Genomic DNA, 19,702 nt, shown 5'->3' with positions numbered 1-19,702 from the left:
TTCCTCATTGATCCAAATGTAATACTCAGGAGTACACCATGAGTTTTGACCCATAGGCATTGTGACCAGGTGGTTCCACTCTTCTTGGAGCCTTCTTATCCTGAGAATTAGAATCTGCTCATTATACTCTTGTCCACAGAGGCACATCCTGGATCATCCCAAACTGTTTGAGGACCTGCAGGGGTGAGTATGGCTGAATACCCTCAAGTAAGATCAGCTCAATAAAGTATTTCTGAGGAGTCCTCAAGATTGCCTCTCCACCTAACCAGGATAGCTTCCAGTTGATCCATTCCCCGCTCAGGTTGATCAATGTTTCCCTCCACTCTTCTTGCCCATGTGGGGAGGCCCAATGTCTCATTCTTTTGTTGTGGTTGCGGATCATGTTGCTGACACCCATGAAGTAGTCGATGGTGGCCTCTCGCTGGAAGAAATATTCAGTAGCTCAGATCTGAAGCAGCAAGTTACAACCTTTAAAGAAATTATACCCTCGTGCATATGCGGACAAAGCCCTTATCATCTCAGCTAACACCATTGGCACTAAAGAAGCTTGAAGATTGCCACGGAAGGTCGCCAAAACCACCAGTAACAAGTTGATGTTGATAGGACCCCTTCACTGCAGGAAGACCAATAGTCCCAATAGTGCCATTGAGCAAGTGATAGGCCTGAGACTCTCCCACATCGCTTGGTCACATTGAAACTCCCCTGAATACCATTCATAGCTTTCACGGTGCCCAAATATGTTGAACAGTTGGTCGAGGCTCACCCATCCATCCTCGATACTTCTGAGACTCCTATTGTTGGTCAGGCCTAAGGCATCCAAGAACCGGTAACCGGGCATAGTGACTGGCAATATTGGCTTCCTTCCATTGAATGGCAGCTCCGTGAAACTTTTGACTTCTTCTAATGTCGGTACTAACAAACAGTCAGCAAATTTGAACACCACCTTAGCCGGATCCCAAAATTCTATCAACAGGTGAGTGAGCACCATGTCTGCTCGGATATTCAGCAATGCGGTTAATGCCCCCAGGTGTGTCTGAACCTCATCTCCATGCTCCCAAAAAATTTTCTTCCAACATTAATTTAGTTTATGTGGTGCTCCCATTACCATTCTGATCTCAAGGATATTTCGGTTGATTTCCATTTCCTGAGGTGGTTAAAATAAAGGTATTTGGGTAAGTGTTTGCTTCGGATCTTTAAGTTTCTTGTCAGGTTTGTTTGTCTTTCCACAGTAATCATGTCGTTGGGTGCATGACCCATTGACATTAGGGTGGATTTTTTAATTGTGCGTCGATGCCAAGGACCGACTCACCTAAGGTTTATGCAGTATGACCAATTTTACTAGAGTAGAGTATTTCCTACTTTTGAATTGAACTGAAGACTAGGGGTGGGCATTCGGTATTTCGGTTCGGTATTTAAGAATTTCGGTTCTGCATTCGGTTTATCAATTGTGTATACCAAATATCGTACCAAAGTATTTCGGTACGGTTTGGTATTTCTTATTTTGGTTCGATACGATTTCGGTTTAATATTCGCTAAATAGTAAATAAGCAACACTAACGACTGACAATAATTACTAAACTTTATCACAATGAATTATTCTTACAGTGGTCACCCTACTGCAACCCTCTATGCTTAGGACGTAGTATGTTTTGTGAGATGATATTGTAAAAAACTAAATATTGCTAAAAATTCCATGTTTTTTTCCATTGCACAGCTAGTGCATAAGATATACAAAACAATTACTTTTCCCTTTGCTTTTTTTGAAGTCTAGATAGGTAGTAATAGAAAATTGGTTTAAACCCGTATGTTGTGGCTTTGAAAAGCCTAGGTTTAAACCAAAAAATATTTTTCCAACTAGTCTTTCAACACTAAGCAGTAAGCAACAGTGCACAATTCAAGGCAACACTAACGAGTGAAAGTGTGCAAATACAACCGTGCACAATTCAAGGCAACACTAACGAGTGAAAGTGTGCAAATGCAACAGTGCAAATGCAACACTAATGAGTAAAAGTGTGCAAATGCAACAGTGCACAATTCAAATTTCAAATCAAATGCAATAACGATTAACAGTGTAGCAGAATTTAACAAAATCAGAGACTCTAACAGTGCAACAGTAGCAGCAGAATTAACTTAGTCTTAATAGTGCAGCAGTAGCAGCAGAATTAAACACAGTGCAACAAAAACAGAGAGGGCATCCCTCAATTCAAGTTCACACTAATAGCCTCGAATCAACTTAGTCTGAATTCTTAAATACGGATTTCAGGAAGACGCTCAAGACAATGCCTAATATGCTTCCTTAAACAATATGTGCCATCCCTCTTTGGATGAACATTATAGACTCGACCACAATGCTTGCACTCTACTTTGCGAATTTCTCTGTTATCTTCTTTCACCTCAAAGTATTCCCAAATATGAGAGCGTACTTTAGGAGCACGGGGCATGATTGTACTTGAACCTAAAAATAATATATAAATCATAAGTTAGAATATTATTTTTTGATGATAATAAAACAAAACAACAAAAGTAGATCACCAAATAAATAGAGTATTAAACTTACCACTCATGTTGCAAGTTGCAACTATACATCAAAGTTCAAACAATGCTAGTAGTTCTTCCATTATTTTTCATATCTAAAGATAATTCAACCAAATATGTCATACAAATAAACAACTAAACAAGTATGATATATTATTTTGAACCAAAATACACACAAAATATTAAAGCTTACCAAGCTCGAGTTCCTCAAGATACTTCAAATCTTCTTCAACACTAATAGAATTCTTCTCTTCTCTAAGCCAATCTTGGACACAAACAAGAGCTTGCACACATTTAGGAGTCAATGAACTCCTAAATGAATCAAGAATACGATCACCGGTGCTAAACGCACATTCCGACGCCACACTAGAAATTGGAATGGCCAACACATCACGAGCCAACTCCAAAAGAATAGGAAATCTAGGAGCATGTGTTTTCCACCAACTTAAGATATCAAATTCTTCACTAAAAGGCTCTTGTTCTTCACTAATGTATTTATCCAATTTCGATTTAGCACCCCCACTTCCATTGTCTTCCTTTTGTTTCTTCAAGTGAAGCTTCGTCCTTATTAATGATGCAGTTATAACACTCCCACTAGATGTATTAGATATGTTATTAGATGAAGTAGAACTAGATGGAGATTGAGGACAAGATCCAGTTGAATACTTTTTTAGATACTCTTCAAACAAAGAATTCATATAAGCATACACCTCAGCATTTATTTTCTTCCCTTTTTCCTCCCCAAAAAGTTCTTCAAGTGCTCCCACTACATATTCAAATTTGTTATGTGGATCCAAGACGGAAGCAATAAAAATTATTTTATTCATCTTTTCAGGCCCACCCCAATACTTCTTGAACTTTTCTTGCATCCGCTCAGCCATTTTTCTCAAATGCTTATCCTCACTAACTAAACACATTTTCAAATGACAATAAAGTTCAGATACATCCTCAAAATGAGAATTACAAGTGACATAACATGAACCTGAAACTTTTTTGGTGAGCTCGTGAAATCTTGCAAGAAACTCTATCACACTCCTCACATTCACCCAATCATCAGATTCAAGAGGACCTGCACTACTACCACCTTCACAAAGATGAGAACATTGATGAGTAAAAAATTCATCATCAAAAAGATGAAACTTGTCAAAGGCCTTTTCAAAATTTTGTGTCATATCCAACATCAAATAGGTGGAATTCCACCTACTAGGAACATCCAAACACAATATTTTGGTACATTCTATCTTTACATGTGCACAACACTATTTAAACTTTAAGGTCCTTGCAGGTGAAGATCTCACATACCTCACAATATTTCTAACACGTGTGACAGAAGTATCAATTTCTTTCAAACCATCTTGCATAATTAGATTTAGTATATGAGTCATGCATCTCACATGAAGATGTTTACCACTCATCATATTAGTTTTTCACATATCTAACTTTTTAGACAATTCTTTGACTGTGACATCATTTGAAGAAGCATTATCCACGGTAATAGTGAATACCTTGTCTAATTTTTATTCAAGCAAATAATTAGAAATAGCTTTAGCCATCTCTTCACCCTTATGACTAGTGATAGGGCAAAAATTTAGTATTCTTTTATGCAACTTCCAATCCCTATCAATAAAGTGGGTTGTCAAACACATATAATTTATTCTTTGTAATGAAGTTCATGTGTCCGTTGTGAGGCAAATTTTTGGTTGTGCTTCTCTAAAAGACCTTCTTATATTTTGCTTCAATTCACCGTAAACTTCATAACAATCCCTTGTTATTGTTCTATGAGAAGAAAGGCGAAATAGTGGTTGAGTTATTCTCATAAACTTCATAAAACTTTCATTTTCTATAAAGCTAAATAGTAGTTCATCAATAACTATCATCTCAATTAATGCCCTCCTAACCACTTCTTGATCAAATTTCCAAAGTGATCCTCCATCATTTTGGGAAGATTGAAAATTTATATTTGTTTGACTATTATCATTATCAATGTTAGGTGGGTATTCTTTGCATCTATTCAAATGATTTTTCAATCCTGTTGTTTCATTCCTAGATGTATTAGCAACATAAGCTTGCTTAAAATATCTACACCTTGCTTTACCAACCTCATTTACCTCAAATTTATCAAAATTATTCCAAACATTGGATCTAGGTTGCATGGCTTTTCTTTTCTTAGAATCTTGAGTATCAATGGTGTTGGTGTTGCTATCTTCAGTAATAGGTAAACTTTCACTTGAACCGGCATCACTTACTCTACTTTCATCTGCCATCTATGCAAAATTAAAATAAATATAAGCACAAATTAGGAACTTTCATTCCCATCAAGAAGACAACTAGAGACTACTGTCTCGACATGCACAATTGAGTTTAAGGAAGGAACTCACTAGAATTGCATTACAAAATCTAAGAAGGTACACTTTGAAAAGAAAATGAAGTATACCATTGAAGCTAAATAAATTGAGTTTAATCATGTTATGTGTTTTATATGACTTCGTACATAGAAAAATATAGCTAAATGAAGGATATTATCTTTAAAATATCTACAATAATTTAATATATTACAATAAATAACTTTGTACATAGAAAAATATAAGGAGTTGTCATTTATTTAAATGAATAAAAAAATAATTAATGATAACTTACTTAGAATATATTTTTTCTTCTAATGCTTCATACAAGTACCACTATTGTTTCTATTGAAAACTGTTCAAATGTTAGAAATCTAAAATAGTAATATATATGCACACAACACACATACATATGTATATAATTGTTCAACGTATTGGAAAGAAACTTTTATTTGACTATGAAAATATTGATTAAATTAAAACTCTAAATTGTATGGATAAAATTATGCAATTAGTGTAAAAAGAATCAAACTTTTAGTTGACTGTGAAAATACAGAAAGTCTAGATTGTATGGATAGGATCATGAAATTAGTGTAAAAAGATTCAACAGCAGTATATATGACATCTAAAAATAAAATATAATTTAATTTCTCAATGGAATTTTTGTAATGAAAAAAAAAGGCGAAATGAAAAGCTGTTTGGATAATTTTAGACTAACAGCAATACAGCATATACCCAGAAAAATAGACTATTAGACTAACAGCATATACCCAGATGCTTAGCATATCCGAGTTGAGATGAAATGTTGTTTGGATAGATTTTCTAAATAATGCATATACACGTACATAAGCACCTAGTACAGATATGATCATCTTGTTGCGCGTGAAACAACAACACCAACACCAACAAAAATTGCATTACAAAATCTAAAATAAAAAGTATGATCAACAATTTAAAAAGTTAAATAAAAGACACCTAAACATTCAACCTATTACTGCAATTCACTAAATCGTCGCCCTTGAGAAAAGAGAAATTATTTCAATAACCTCTCAAATGTCATCTCCTAATATATGATTGGAACAGTACAGCTATTATTATAAAAAAAACTGAAGATTGAAGAATGAAAAGTTATGAACCTGTTGAAGTCTTGAAGAGGTAAAGATTGAAGAATGAAAAGTGACGTTGTCTCTATCGCACTCTAGTACTTAGGTTTCTGTTTCTCAGTTCTCACTTCTCTGAGTTCTCTCACAGTCGATCTCTTCAGTATAGGTTAGGATGTTAGGTTTCTAATTACTAATTCCAAGTAAAACTAGGGTAAGAGGGTAAGAAAGTGAAAGAGGGAAAGAGGCCTAATAGTCTTATTGGGTTGGGCTGGGCAGTGTAGAGATACAACATTAAAAATTAAAATTTTGGGTTAGGTACTTGGGCTGGGCAGTGTATACTGTATAGGTCCTACATGATCTTTAAAAATTTGGTATTTCGGTATACCAAATTTTCAAGATCCTAATACCGAGGACCGTACTGTTATACCGAAATACCGAAAATTTAGTACCGAACTGAATTGAAATACCGAAAAAATCGAAACCGAAATACCGAATTAATTCAGTCCGGTTCGGAATTCAGTTTTTCCGATTTTATGCCCACCCCTACTGAAGGCTGGGAGAAGTTATGTCAGTTGATCTGATAAAGCCATTATCTGAAACTAGAGAGCTTTGAAAAGAAGGTTCGGAGGGGTATAAAAGATAACCCTCGCGTGCCATTATCTGTGATAGTGTATGGCCAAGACTCGATCGGAATAAATATGATGACAGTATATATAAAGCAGTAACAGACAAGGGTGTAGCAGCAATAAGCATGATAAATATAAGGAGCAAATAAAGCAGGCAAGCATATAATTACAATTTTATCTACAATTAAAGCAATGTACAAATAAATCTAGTTGCCAAATTAGTCTAAGTCTGCTAAGGTCAAAACCTAAGTGTGATTCCCCAGCAGAGCCGCCATGTTGTTGCACCCTATTTTGCACTAGACAAAATAAAATTCAACTTGTGATTTCTATGTTGTTGATAAAAGAGAGTCGTCACCTAATATTTAAAGGTATACTAGGGTACCTATTTAATTACTAAGTTATATTTTTATTGGTCTGCTAACCGGTGAGATTATGGGTAAGGGATTTTATTCTTTTAAGGGGAAGGTGTTAGGCACCCTTTAAAATCTACCTGAGGTAGCTCTATAGGACTTAGACTAATTTTAAGGGGTCAACTATCTATACTATGCTTAATTGCTATTAAAGAGTACGGCTTATTGTATACCTAAGGGAGAGTATAAAAAAGGATGTGAGACATAAGAGGGGTGTGAATTTATAAAGGATTTTAAAGATATGTTGAAAGAATTTTGAAAATATGTATGCATATGGTCTATATTTTATAAAACTTATAAAAGGAGGTTAAGTTATGAAAACAATTGATTTAGGGGATAGGTGTAATTCTAAAAGGTGTTTGTAAATGTAAGCTAAAGATATACCTTGATTTGAAGATTTAAAGAAAGATCATTTTGTTGGAAATCCTTTAAGGCGACAGTTCTTCATTTTTGCGAAAAAATGTTATTTTTGCTTCGTGATAGTAGAGCTTGCGATTTTGTTCTGATTTCTTTTTGAAAATGGGCCACTGTTTTTGCTAAGCTTTGTGCTCCAAAATCTTTTAACAAAAGGAAAAAATGAGCAAGAACATAGTAATGATATGAGTAAATTATAATTAGCGAAGTGAGGATTAACTACTAACTAGTTCTTTTTAAATCCTATATTGTTTAAAGCTTACCTATGTTTCATATGATATTAAAGCAAGAAGATAAAGTATGTGATCTAATATATGAGTGTTAAATAAATAAAAACAAAAATGCGACAAAGCAACAGAGCAGTGTATAAAAGTAATTAAGCAAAAAACTAGATTAAGGAATCAATATATAATAACAAAGGAATTGAGGGAACAAGGACTGGACTCTGGTAATTGGGCCTCAAGAAGGCAGGCCCAGCAGTAAAGAAATGTGGCTACGGCTGATGTTAGACTCTCCAAAAAATGTGACAAAGCTGGGATTAGGCCTGAGTGCCTTAGGAACTCCGCAGGCCCAAATGATGTACATGTACAAAAGAAAAGGGAAATCATTAGACACATGCTCCATATATTTAGCATATTTAACCATGTATAATATATATATATATATATATATATATATATATATATATATATATATATATATATATTAGAATATCAATAGGCTAATGCTATGAGAAATTATACTAATGTGGTAGTTATACATGGTAAATAATTCACATTGAAAGCCTTTCGTTATCATTAAACACTAAATCCCTAAAGAACCAAAAGTATCAATGAATTAAGGGCTAAGGAAGGAGTTCTACTCAAGGTCGATGCCCTTTTTTGAATCCCCCGACACTTCAAAGCTCCCAAGGGACTCAAGGCTCATGGTAATGCTTGTGCCGGGGAGAGCAGCCCAACCTAGAGTTAAACTCCACTCCCAAACACCCCTAATCACTAACGACTTATTTTTCTCTATGGGTTTAAATGCCAGCGAGGCCCTTTCAATGCAAACTAAATGTTATAGTATCTTTAACCATAAAAGCATATTTTTTCTTCTAACAGAATAACTTAAGGGCACACAAACAGTTTTACATTTTGATACCAAATAAAGAATACATATCAGGTAAATCTAAAGGTCTGACTTCGAGCAAACATAGAGGAGAAGCATAAACATCATAACATACTGTTAAATGTCCAACACTAGGGAAATACATTCAACGGAAAGGCAAAGAGCACAGAATTCAGGTGTGCAGCAACCTAGAAGATGTAAATATTTACTATGATAGACTAATTATAGGCTGGTTCGCTTGGGTCTTACTACTAGCATATGCATGAACCAGTAATACTACTTGGAAGTTTGAACGTCATCAGTAAAGATTCGGACAAAATAGTTATGACTAACCACTTTTATAGAAGTTATCAAAGATATTACAAACATGATTAAACCCTCAACGTGACTACAAGTTCACATATTTGAACATGGAATCTGTAAGGACTTAACAGGGTTATATTCCTAACAGTATTATCCTTAAAAAAGCCATCATGTCGAGACAGTATCAAACAATGACTTCTCACAAGGTTTAAGGATCAGATTCAGCTCTAGATTAACAAGAATGAGAGGACTGAGGGTAGTTCAAAACAAGAACATGAAATCATTGAGTCAAACAAGGAACATACAGTATTCAGTCATCTATATACAGACACTTCAAGTGAGGTTGTGATTTCATATAGATAGGGGAGATGTGCATGTTACATAATCGAATTAAACATGTCATGAAGGGAGAGGGGTTACAAATAAAGAGAATATTACACCAAGATAAGTTTACTTCAGGAATATAGTCTAAATTAGTATCTAAATGTGAAGTAATCATACTCAGCTTTAAAAATTACCACTTGATTATAACAAGAATAACTAGGTACTACTTTTATGGAAGATAACTTAATAATAACTGCATATAAGCTTCACAAAGCCAACAGTAACTTAAAAGAGGTTAAAGACAGGAAAGTATTACACCTGAATAAGTTTTGACTTAAACATGCAACTGAGGGTTCCATCTAAACATGAGACAACTAAATTTAACTTAACAACAACCACCAGTCAACTATAACAAATATGATCATGACCTATTTTATGAAGAAAAGGATAACTTAATCTTAACAGAATATGTACAGTAGAGCTATTGGTATTCATAAAAGGAAGAAAGTCATGTTTCAACATATGCAGCCAATAGCTAGATGAAATTATGAGAATGACATGGTGATAACCCATAAGTTACCTTCAGAGTTAACAGATACAGGTATAGAGAAGAAAAGCAGATAAACAATTAGATTTTTCATGCTACAGTTAAATGGTAGGTGATGTGAACTTTTAGGTTCATCCTAGTTAGGATTATTAAATAATGAACTTGACCACACGACAAACAGGACACATGAAAAATAATAGGCAGAGGTAAAGATCACAGTAGAATCATCAATGAAAGACTATGAAGTCAGGTAAGCGTGAGCAATCATTCAAGGCACATTACAGCTTAAACATACAGACTGTTTGAACTCATAAAAGAAAACCATCAGGAATCCCATAATAACTTGATCAATTATTAATTAAAGACTCAAGAGGCAGAACAAGTGATCATAAGCAGACAACATATTATTATAAACAGAAAATAAACATTTCCATGCTAGTTATAAACATCTCACAGAAGACAACCAGTATGTTCATAATGTTCATATAAGATTATTAAAGAGAGAAGTTAGGAATATACCGACCTTTTCGAGGGCAGCAGACCAAACGAGAATCTCTCTTAGTTGCTTAAGATCCCAAAAGCTTCAAGCTCCAAGCAGCGATAGTACTCAAAAACTAAAAGGGAAAATAGTAAGGAACCCTAGGTTGTTTATCTCAGAATTGCTCTTAAATTATTATGTAGATGTTTTTCAGCGTTAGGTCGTGTGTTGGTTAAAACATTAAAGGCTCTATTTATAGTACCATTTAAGGCTCTTAGCATTTCACATATTCAAATCAGTAGTGAAAAGTGACGAACGATCGATGATGATAGCAAAATCGAGTGAAAAATTTTAGAGACAGAGGGGAATCAGTGATAGTTTTTACCTAAGTGGAGAGCAATTTACCGTTGAAGGAAAACCCATCGGACAAAGCCCAAAGGCCCAGAGGTCACTACGTTTGACCTCTGGATACAAAATATTCATGATGAAGCTCTTAAACATATACATGCACGCTCCGATATGGAAAAATGAGTGGAGAAACCAAATGAAATAAAGTTTCATCATTTAGTTCTAGGGTTTTGAATTTAGTCGACGATAATGGAAACTAGACATACTGGCTTCATCTCCTAGGGACAAAGAAGACGAATCTATAAGTTTGATTTGAAATAACGAAAGAACGGTATTTCAACCTCACTGGCCGTGTCTAAGCTCTCGAATTTGAAGAGCAAAAAGGGAAAATTAGCGAGATTGGGGGATGGACAAGTAGGGAAGGACGATTTGGTGAAGGTCTTGTGATGTTGCACTTATTCGTGAAAGTTTTCTCTGATTGATGGGTTTGAAGGGATGAGAGAAAAGAGAGAGGAAAGGGAAATGAGGGCGGCTAGGCGTGGTAAGAAATGATTAGGGTTTCTGGGGGAATAGGTTTGGTCTCTAGGATTAAAGACAAGAGATGAAACGGGAGCCGTTGGATCTGCTGATCAACGGCTCCGATTATTTTGGTAATTGGATTTTTAGAAATAATTTAAGTGAGAAAATCGGTGGTCGTTGGATTAAGAGATTTTGGATGGTTGAGATTAGATCTGTGGGGGAGGGTATTAAAATCAAGAGAAGAATCAGAAAATAAACGTGAGTCGTTGATTAGATGGATCAGCGGCTAAGATGCATTGTGTTTCTTGTGTGAGTGTTATAGAGAGGTGATGAGGCGCGAGGTGATTAATGCAAAGAGAGTGGCTTAGATCGCCAAAAAGGAAGAGATGGGGATGTTTGGACTGGGTATATTTCGTTTGGGCCTTAGTAATTGGGGCGAAAATCATTTAAAGAATAGCCATTTTTCCTTTGATTTGAGAATTGCAATTGTAGCCTGTCTTTTAATCCTTTTTTTAAAATTAATTTAAATAGACTTAACAATTTTCAATAAATATGGTAGAAATTATAATTATTATATATACTACTAATTATTTTAATTAACTATTTATAAAACACTTTTCTTTCCTAAATTGCAACACTGATTTCGAATTTCACATAATAGTCTAATTAACTAGAAATTAAAGAGTAATTTATCAAATTAATTATAGAACCTATGTAATGTATATATAAGAATTATTTTAATAATCTTAAAAATAGTAAATATATTTGTAATTTCATAGTGTTAATACTATGCAATTAATTTTAAGAACTAATACTTAATTAATTTGTAAAAATAAGTATTTTTTATATAGAAAATACTTTAAAAATAATTATTGTAAATTATTAAGAATAAATAAATTAACGTAAAAAGGGAGGGTCAAAATTGGCTGTCAACATTAAGAAATACCAAGAAAGCGATTCCCGCTCTCGGTCCTCTTTGCTCCGAGGCTGAGCGAGAGACTCTCAAGAAGTTGACCCATAGTACTTTGTTGAAGAACGTGCCGACCTCACTCTCAGAGTAAGTGTGGTTGTTTTCATCCTTTTTCCTTTGTCTTAACTTGTTTCCAAGTTCTAACTTTTGTTTTCCTTTGATTTGCAGACTGTTATTCTAGAAATTGAGAGTGCTCGAAGGGAGAAGAGACGGAACAACATTTATGTGAAGTTAAAGGGTAAGTACGAGGAGTACTGTGGGTAGCCGGGACCTTTTGAGGCATCTTCACGAGGAGGGCGACGTGCCGGCCTTGAGAGAAGAGTTGAAGAAGAAAGAAGAGAAGTTAAAGAGTCGTGGAGAGATTCATCATTCTCGAGGGAACGTTAAGGAGAAAAGAAGAAGAGCTTGAGTTGAGTAAGGGCATGGAGGACCAATGCTGCAACCTTCAGAATCAGCTGGTTCAACTGCGAACCCAGTTGGAACAATGCCAGCTCGATATCGACACTCTCAGGGGGGAAGTTGCCGAGAAGGAGCGGATGCTCGAGAAGGCGCAACTCTCTTTATTGAAGGCTCAAAGGGAGACAGCAGTTTTGGAGCTGGCGAACAGGAATCTCTGTTCCGAGCGGGATAATATTCTATCTGCGGTTGAATTTAAGGAGGCCAGGCTCGAGGAGAGAGTTGGGGAATTGGGTAAGGAGAACTCCGAGTTGCATGATCGAGTTGCAATTCTTGAGGCCGATAATGCCCAACTACTTGCGCGACCCTCTGCGTCTAATGCCTCTAAGTATCCTAATATTCCTCGAGAGCAGTATGAGGAGTGGATCCACGCTGTAGCCCTGGAGGACGCGATTCGCGACATGAATAAGGCGGGCTCTGTTTCTGAGGTGGTCCTCGAGTAGGCTTGAGTTAAATCTCGTGAGGCCCGGCTCGCTTGTGACTATGATCCCCCCACGTCTCAGCCTAATTTCGAGACGGATGAGGAAGAGGGTGTGGATCGGCTTGCGGATAGTGCTTGGTATGACTCCCCTTATGGTCAAGGCGAGGATGGAGAGGACGTCGGAGGCCGGTATGGTGATGGCCACTAGTTTTTGTTTAGCTTCTTGTATGTTATTGTTGGCATCTTCAAGCGCCTTTGTAAAGACTCTCTATCTAAATATCAAAATTGGTTCTTATCTTATACGCACTTTTCTTACCTTTGTTTCTATACTTCTTCTGTACTCATATGTTTTGCTTCTATACTTATTTTCTTCGTTGCTATTTTCTAAGTTGAGATAGCCATGGTGTTGAGTAGCCGTGGGCGTATCGGCCTTTGTTCGAGTCAGTTGAACATATTGTTAAGTTAAATCATGGCCGAGTGCCGATAGGTATTGTTCGGGTTGGTCGAATCATACCTTTAAATGAGTCATTGACGAAGGTCAATAGGTGTTGTTCAAGCTAGTTGAATGTACCTTTAAGTTTGAGTTGTAGCCGTGGGCTAAATAAGAGTCGTTCAGGTCGTTTGAACGTACCTTTGACTAGGTAGTGGTTGTGGGCTAGTATTAGTTTTTCAAGTTGGTTGAACTTTACTTTCATTAGTTCATAGGAGAGGTCGATAGGTGTTCGAGGTTGGTCGAACGTACCTTTTGTTAAGTGAGGGACAAGGGCCAACAGGTGTTGTTCGAGTTTGGTCGAGCGCCTTTCATTATGTCGGGGCCAAGGGCTGGCATGTGTTGTTCGAGATTGGTCGAACGTACCATTTAGGAGAGCAGTTTCGGTAAACGTGCATTTATATTATTTTGACGTCATTGCTCTAATTACATCATTTTTCCTTTAGGCAATTTTTTGGAGAAAATTATAAGTTATAGATGCTGGATGGCGTTCCAGTCCCAATATAACTAGTCCCTTCATTGTTCGACTTGGAGAATCTTGAGGACTCGGGCAATGAAAAATCTATCTGCTCTCGTATACTCCAACTCTAAATGTCCCGCTCTTCACCTTGTTAAAAACCTCCTTGAGAAAATCCTATTGGGATAAAACTCAAGTGAGAGAAAAAAAAAGTACGACTCACAGGTCACTTCTTATTTTTTAGAAGTTGAAGTACTTGAGATGGCTGATATTCCAATTATTTGGTAGGAGCTTCCCTTCTATAGTTTCCAATTGGAACGAGCCCTTGTCTTCTTTTCCTATAATTTTGTACGGTCTGTCCCAGTTGGTTCCCAACTTTCCTTCTCGTGGATCCCTGTGTGCTTGGGTTTTGGCTTTGAGTACGTAGTCCCTAATTTTGAGCAATCGAACCTTTTCCTTTTTGTTGTAGTAGCATTCTGCTTGTTGTTTCTGAGCGACCATCCTTATGTATGCCATGCCTCATCGCTCTTCGACCTCGTCGAGATCTTATCTCCTACTCTCGTAATTGCTGGTGTCACTTTCATGGGAGTACCTCAGGTTGGGTTCTCCGACTTCGACTGGTATAACAGCTTCTGTTATGTAGATTAGAGAGTAAGGTGTCTCTCCTATGCTCATATTGGGGTAGTCATGTGTTCTCATAATACTTATGGGAGTATTTCCGGCCACAGTCCTTTTGCCTCTTCGAGTTTCTTCTTCATGATGTTTAGTATTAACGTTTTGGAGGATTCTGCTTGTCTGTTGCCAACTGGGTGGTAAAGATCTGAAAGTATCCTTTTAATAAGCCATTTCTCGAAGAACTCGGTGGTTCTTCTTCCCGTGAATTGGGGCCCATTGTCACATCTTATTTTTTTAGGTAGGTTAAATCGGCAGATGATGTTTTTCCATATGAAGGTGATTACCTCTTGCTCACAAACTTGGGGGAATTCTCCTGCTTCCACCCACTTAGCGAAATAGTCAGTTAAAACTTAAACAAATCTTACATTACCTCATCCCGGCGGAAGTGGACCCACGATGTCCATTCTCCCATTTAATAAACAGTCATGGGGAGGTGACATAGTGGAGGTGTTCGCCGGCTTGGTGAATTATCGGGGCGTATTTTTGACACTACTCGCATTTCTTCACAAATTCTAGAGCGTTTTTTTCATGGCGGGCCAATAATACTCAGCCCATATGAGTCACCTGAGAAGTTCTCGATCATCGCAGTGGCTTCCACAATGACCTTCATGGACTTCCTTGAGGACGCGTTGGGTTTGGTTTAGGCCTAAGCATTTTTCCAAGGGGCCGTCGTATGTTCTCTTGTATAATTCATTGTAAAGAAGGTTGTATCTAGCGTCTTGTATCCTTAGCTTTTTAGCTTTCTTTTTGTCGCTTGAGAGGATGTCGTCCTGAAAATAAGTGATAATACAATTGCGCCAGTCCCACGTTAAATTTATAGACCTTACCTTGATTTGTTCTAATGTCGAGTTGAGGAGGTGAACTACGCTCTTGTCCCCGGCCGTTATGCTTTTGGTGGTGCCGGCCAATTTGGCAAGGTCGTCTGCTTTGATATTCTGAGTTCGTGGGATTTGGTCGAATTGGCATTCGTCGAAATCGGACAGCAATTTGCAGATCTCGGTTTGATATTTCTGCATCCTTTGCTCTTTGATTTGGAAATTCCCAGTAACTTGGTTGACTACGAGCTGAGAATCACAATAAAGTTTTAACTGTTTTGCCCCATATTTGACTACTAGTCTTAACCCTGCAATTACGACCTCATACTCGGCCTCGTTGTTAGTCATATCTGGGTACCTTATGGATTGGCAAATTATTTTTCTGGTGGGAACTTTGAGCATAAGTCCCAGTCCGGACCCCGAAGCATTGGATGCACCATCAGTATATAGGACCCAGAGGTCCTATGTTTGAAGAGAAGCTTGAGCGGCTTCATTCTCGGCTTTAGCATCACTTTTGTGCTAAAGTCTGCGATGAAGTCAGTGAGCACTTGCAAGTTTATTGCTGTGTGAGGCTGATAAGTGATGTCGTGCTCACTTAGCTCGATGGACCATTTGTCCAGCCTCCTTGATAGCTCGGGTTTGTGTAAGATATTTCTTATAGTAAAAGTTATGACGAGTGAGATAGGGTGGCACTGAAAATAGGGTCTAAGCTTTCGTGAAGCTACGACCAAGGCCAAGGCAAGTTTCTTGAAGTGAGGGTACCTCGTCTCGGTTTAGACACTTGTTTTACTGATATAATAGATTAGAGACTGCATACCTTTGTTTTCTCAAACCAAGACCGCACTTACCGCCACTTCCGAGACGGCGAGGTAAATGAAGAGGTGCTCCCTAGGCTCGGGTTTTGAGAGTAAGGGTGGTGATGAAAAGTATGCTTTCAATTCTTGCAGTGCTTGTACGTATTTGGGAGTCCATTCGAGGCCGTTATCCTTTTTGAGCATGCTAAAGAACCTGTGACATCAATCGGATGACCGCGAGATGAATATGGATAGGGCGGCAATTCGACCGGTCAATCTCTGGACTTGCTTCTTAGTAGTCAACTGCTCTGGTATCCCGTTGATAGCCTTAATTTGATCTAGGATTACCTCGATCCCTCGTTGTGATACCAAGAAACCCAAAACAATTCCCGAGGCTACGTCAAATGCGCATTTCTCGGGGTTTTGTTTCATTCTGTACTTTCTTAGTATGTCGAAAGCTTCCTTTAGGTGGTCTCTATGATCCTCTGCCTTCACAGACTTGAACAACATGTCGTCGATATATAGCTCCATGGTTTTGTCCAGTTGATCTTTGAACATTTTTTTACCAACCTAAGATAGGTAGCCCCTGTGTTCTTCAATTCGAATGGCATGATCCTATAACAATATGTCCCCTTGTGATTGATGAATGTAATTTTCTCTTAGTCTTCTTCCTCCATGAGTATTTGGTTGTAACCTGAGTAGAAGTCCAAAAAACTTAACAGCTCGTGCCTTGTCGTTGTGTCGATGAGTTGGTCGATATGTGGCAACGGGAATGAATCTTTCGGTCATGCTTTGTTCAGATGTATGAAGTCCACACGCATCCTCAATTCCCCGCTTTTCTTTTTATCCATCACTACATTGGCAATCTATTTGGGGTACTTCAATTCCATGATAGAGCCGTTTGCCAATAACTTTTCTACTTCCTCGTGGACGGCCTCATTGATGGTAGGGTTTAACTTTTGTCGGACCTGCCTTACCGAGGGTAGAAGGGGTCGACGTTCAGTTTGTGTGTGGCGATCTCTTTGGGCATGCCTGGCATATCTGCATGACTAAAGGCAAACAAATTTGCGTTAATTATTAATAATTAACTAAATTACCTAGTTCTCGGAGTTTGCAGCCAATGTAGGCCTTTTTGTTGAGGTCTCTATGATCTAGTTGGATGGGGTCGAGGTCTTCTATGGTTGATTCTGTGGCTTCGACCGTCTCGGGATCCATAATGACTTCCTTGGCTTCACTTTGTCGCGACCTCGACCTTACTGATCGCTATGCTCTTTTTTCCTTATCTTTCTTTTGTTGAATTATTGTGTTGTCCATGGCGATTCGGTAGCACTCCTAGGATGTGCGTTGTTCCCCTCTTATGTTGAATATTCCCCAAGGTGTTGGGAATTTTATCACTTGGTATAAGCTGGAGGGGATGGCTCTCATGGGGTGTATCCATGGTCGTCCCACGATGACGTTGTATACGGTCTTATGGTCCATGATATGAAATGTTGTCTTTAGGGTTACTCCACCAGCGAGAACGGGGAGTGTGATTTCCCCCGAAATCCATTCAATTGCATTGTTAAAATAGGTCAGCGTGATGCAATGTGGCACTATCTTATCCTCAAGTCTTATCTGTGTGAGGACTCGGGGATGGATGATGCATGCTCCACTTCCGTCATCTACCATAATTCTCTTAACATTAGTATCTATGATTCGTAAAGTAATGACAAGTGCTTCATTGTGAGGGAAAGTTAAATTGTCGGCATCCGACTCATCGAAGATGATACTTTCTTCAAGTCCATCATACCATTCATGGGTGATCGGTCTTTTTAGCTTATGGGTGGCGTTGAACTTGATGTCGTTGATAGAGGCATCGTTGCTGCCACCAATGATCATATTGATAGTACGAGCTAGTGAAGGGGGCTATGGCGGGCGTGGATGTTCTCGACCCCTTGCTAAGGTGTTCCTGCCTTTGTTGTTGAGTAGTTCTTTAAGGTGCCTTTGTTGTAGAAAGTTTGCTACCTCTAGTCTTAGGGCGATGCGATCTTCTGTTTTGTGCCCACGTTCTTGGTGGAACTCGTGAAGGGCATCAGTTTCCTGGTGCTTGGGTCAGACCTTATCTTTGGTGGCCATTTTACCTTCATTCTGACCTTCTCAAGAGCGTAGATCACCATTGTAGGCGAAATACAAAAATTGTGAGCTGATAACAAAGGGGGAATACCTCTATCATTTCTGTGAGTTCCTGATCTCGGCCTAGACCGGCCATCTTCATAACTAAAGGAGGCAACGGGTGCCCTAACATAGGACTGGTTTCGTTCCTTGCCCAGCCTCAATACTGGGTGGTCTCTCCTTGTATTATCCCTGCATTCTTTCTTGGGATCGAATTGTACCGAGGTAAGTCATCGAGTTGTTCTATTGAGTTCGTTGTCATCCGCTTTGACCTTGACACAGTAACCATTATAGATTTTATCCCAAGTGGCCGGTGGATATTTCATTAACCGACTCAGTAGCTTTCTGGTCGCCCTCGAACCCTCTCTGCTCAACCCATTCTGAAAGGCTATGACGGCCATCCCTTCGAAAACATTTGGTAAGGTCATCCTCACCTTGTTGAACCGGGCGAGGAAGTCTCTCAGTCCCTCTCTTGGGGATTGCTTAATGGCAAAGATGTCATTTACTCTCGTTTCAGCTTTTTGGGCCCCAACATGTGCCGTTACGAACTTGTCAGTCATCTCTTCGAATGTTTCTATGGAACGGGCTGGTAACTATGAATACCATATCAATGCCCCTCTTGTGAGGCTTTCGCCAAATATTTTCAGCAAGATGGAGGACAACTGCTCTTTGGTGAGGTCGCTGCCTTTCACAGCGGTAACGTAGTGAGTCATATGATCTTCGAGGTTGGTCATCTTATCATAGATTCTGAGATATGGGGGCATCTTGAAGGTCTCTGGTATGGCAGGTGGAGTCGCTTCCTCACTATACGACTGTTCTACGAACCTACCGGCGTCCCTTTTTGGCAGCAATTTAGGGGCGCCGGATATTTTGTCTACACATTCCTAGTGCTCTTTCATTTGGTCTCTAAGTGCCTTGTTCTCGTTTTCCATTTCTTTCATTATTTTCAGCATGGCGGCGAGGATGCTGTCACCTGCATTGTCAGTAACATTATGAGTTTTACCTGAAGTCGGAGGGTCTGGTTGGTTGTCATGTTCGTTCCCGCATTGTATTGCATCGACTCTCATGGTTTCTGTGGTCGTGCATGGAGCTTGTTTACTGAGCACGCTGAGTAGAGTATCAGTTAGCCATGCTTTGAGGAGCTTTTTCATAGCGGGTGGCGCTCCCTCTCACGTGGACGTGGAGGCCCATTTCCCTTTTGGTTTTGTTGTGTTGCAGAAAGGTGGAGGTGACCTTTCTAGTCTGTGAGAGGTCGTGGGCGTTATCCCCTCCTCATGGGTGTCATAGCCTTCGTTGATAACATTCATGAGGTTGAGGGGAACATTATGTGCCTCCTTGGTCCCATTTCCTTGGTTACCTGCCATGGAGACTTGTGTACGCACGGAGAAAAGAGATAAACTTGGTGGTTTGTTAG

General features: G+C 38.5%; 1 long non-coding RNA gene across 1 annotated transcript; it reads right to left on the bottom strand.

The window, feature by feature from the left end:
- Nucleotides 1-2,162: 2,162 nt before the first annotated feature.
- Nucleotides 2,163-6,229, bottom strand: LOC104114767 (uncharacterized). The gene is made up of 2 exons (XR_011411696.1): nucleotides 6,014-6,229; nucleotides 2,163-2,455 (listed from the first exon to the last, which is right to left on the bottom strand). It is a non-coding gene; the product is annotated as an uncharacterized lncRNA (long non-coding RNA).
- Nucleotides 6,230-19,702: the final 13,473 nt, after the last annotated feature.

The sequence above is a fragment of the Nicotiana tomentosiformis genome, chromosome 10 (assembly GCF_000390325.3).
Source record: "Nicotiana tomentosiformis chromosome 10, ASM39032v3, whole genome shotgun sequence".
NCBI classification, from domain to species: Eukaryota; Viridiplantae; Streptophyta; class Magnoliopsida; order Solanales; family Solanaceae; genus Nicotiana; species Nicotiana tomentosiformis.
Note: the sequence above shows the minus strand (reverse complement) of the source record. Positions and strands in the feature narration are given on the sequence as shown.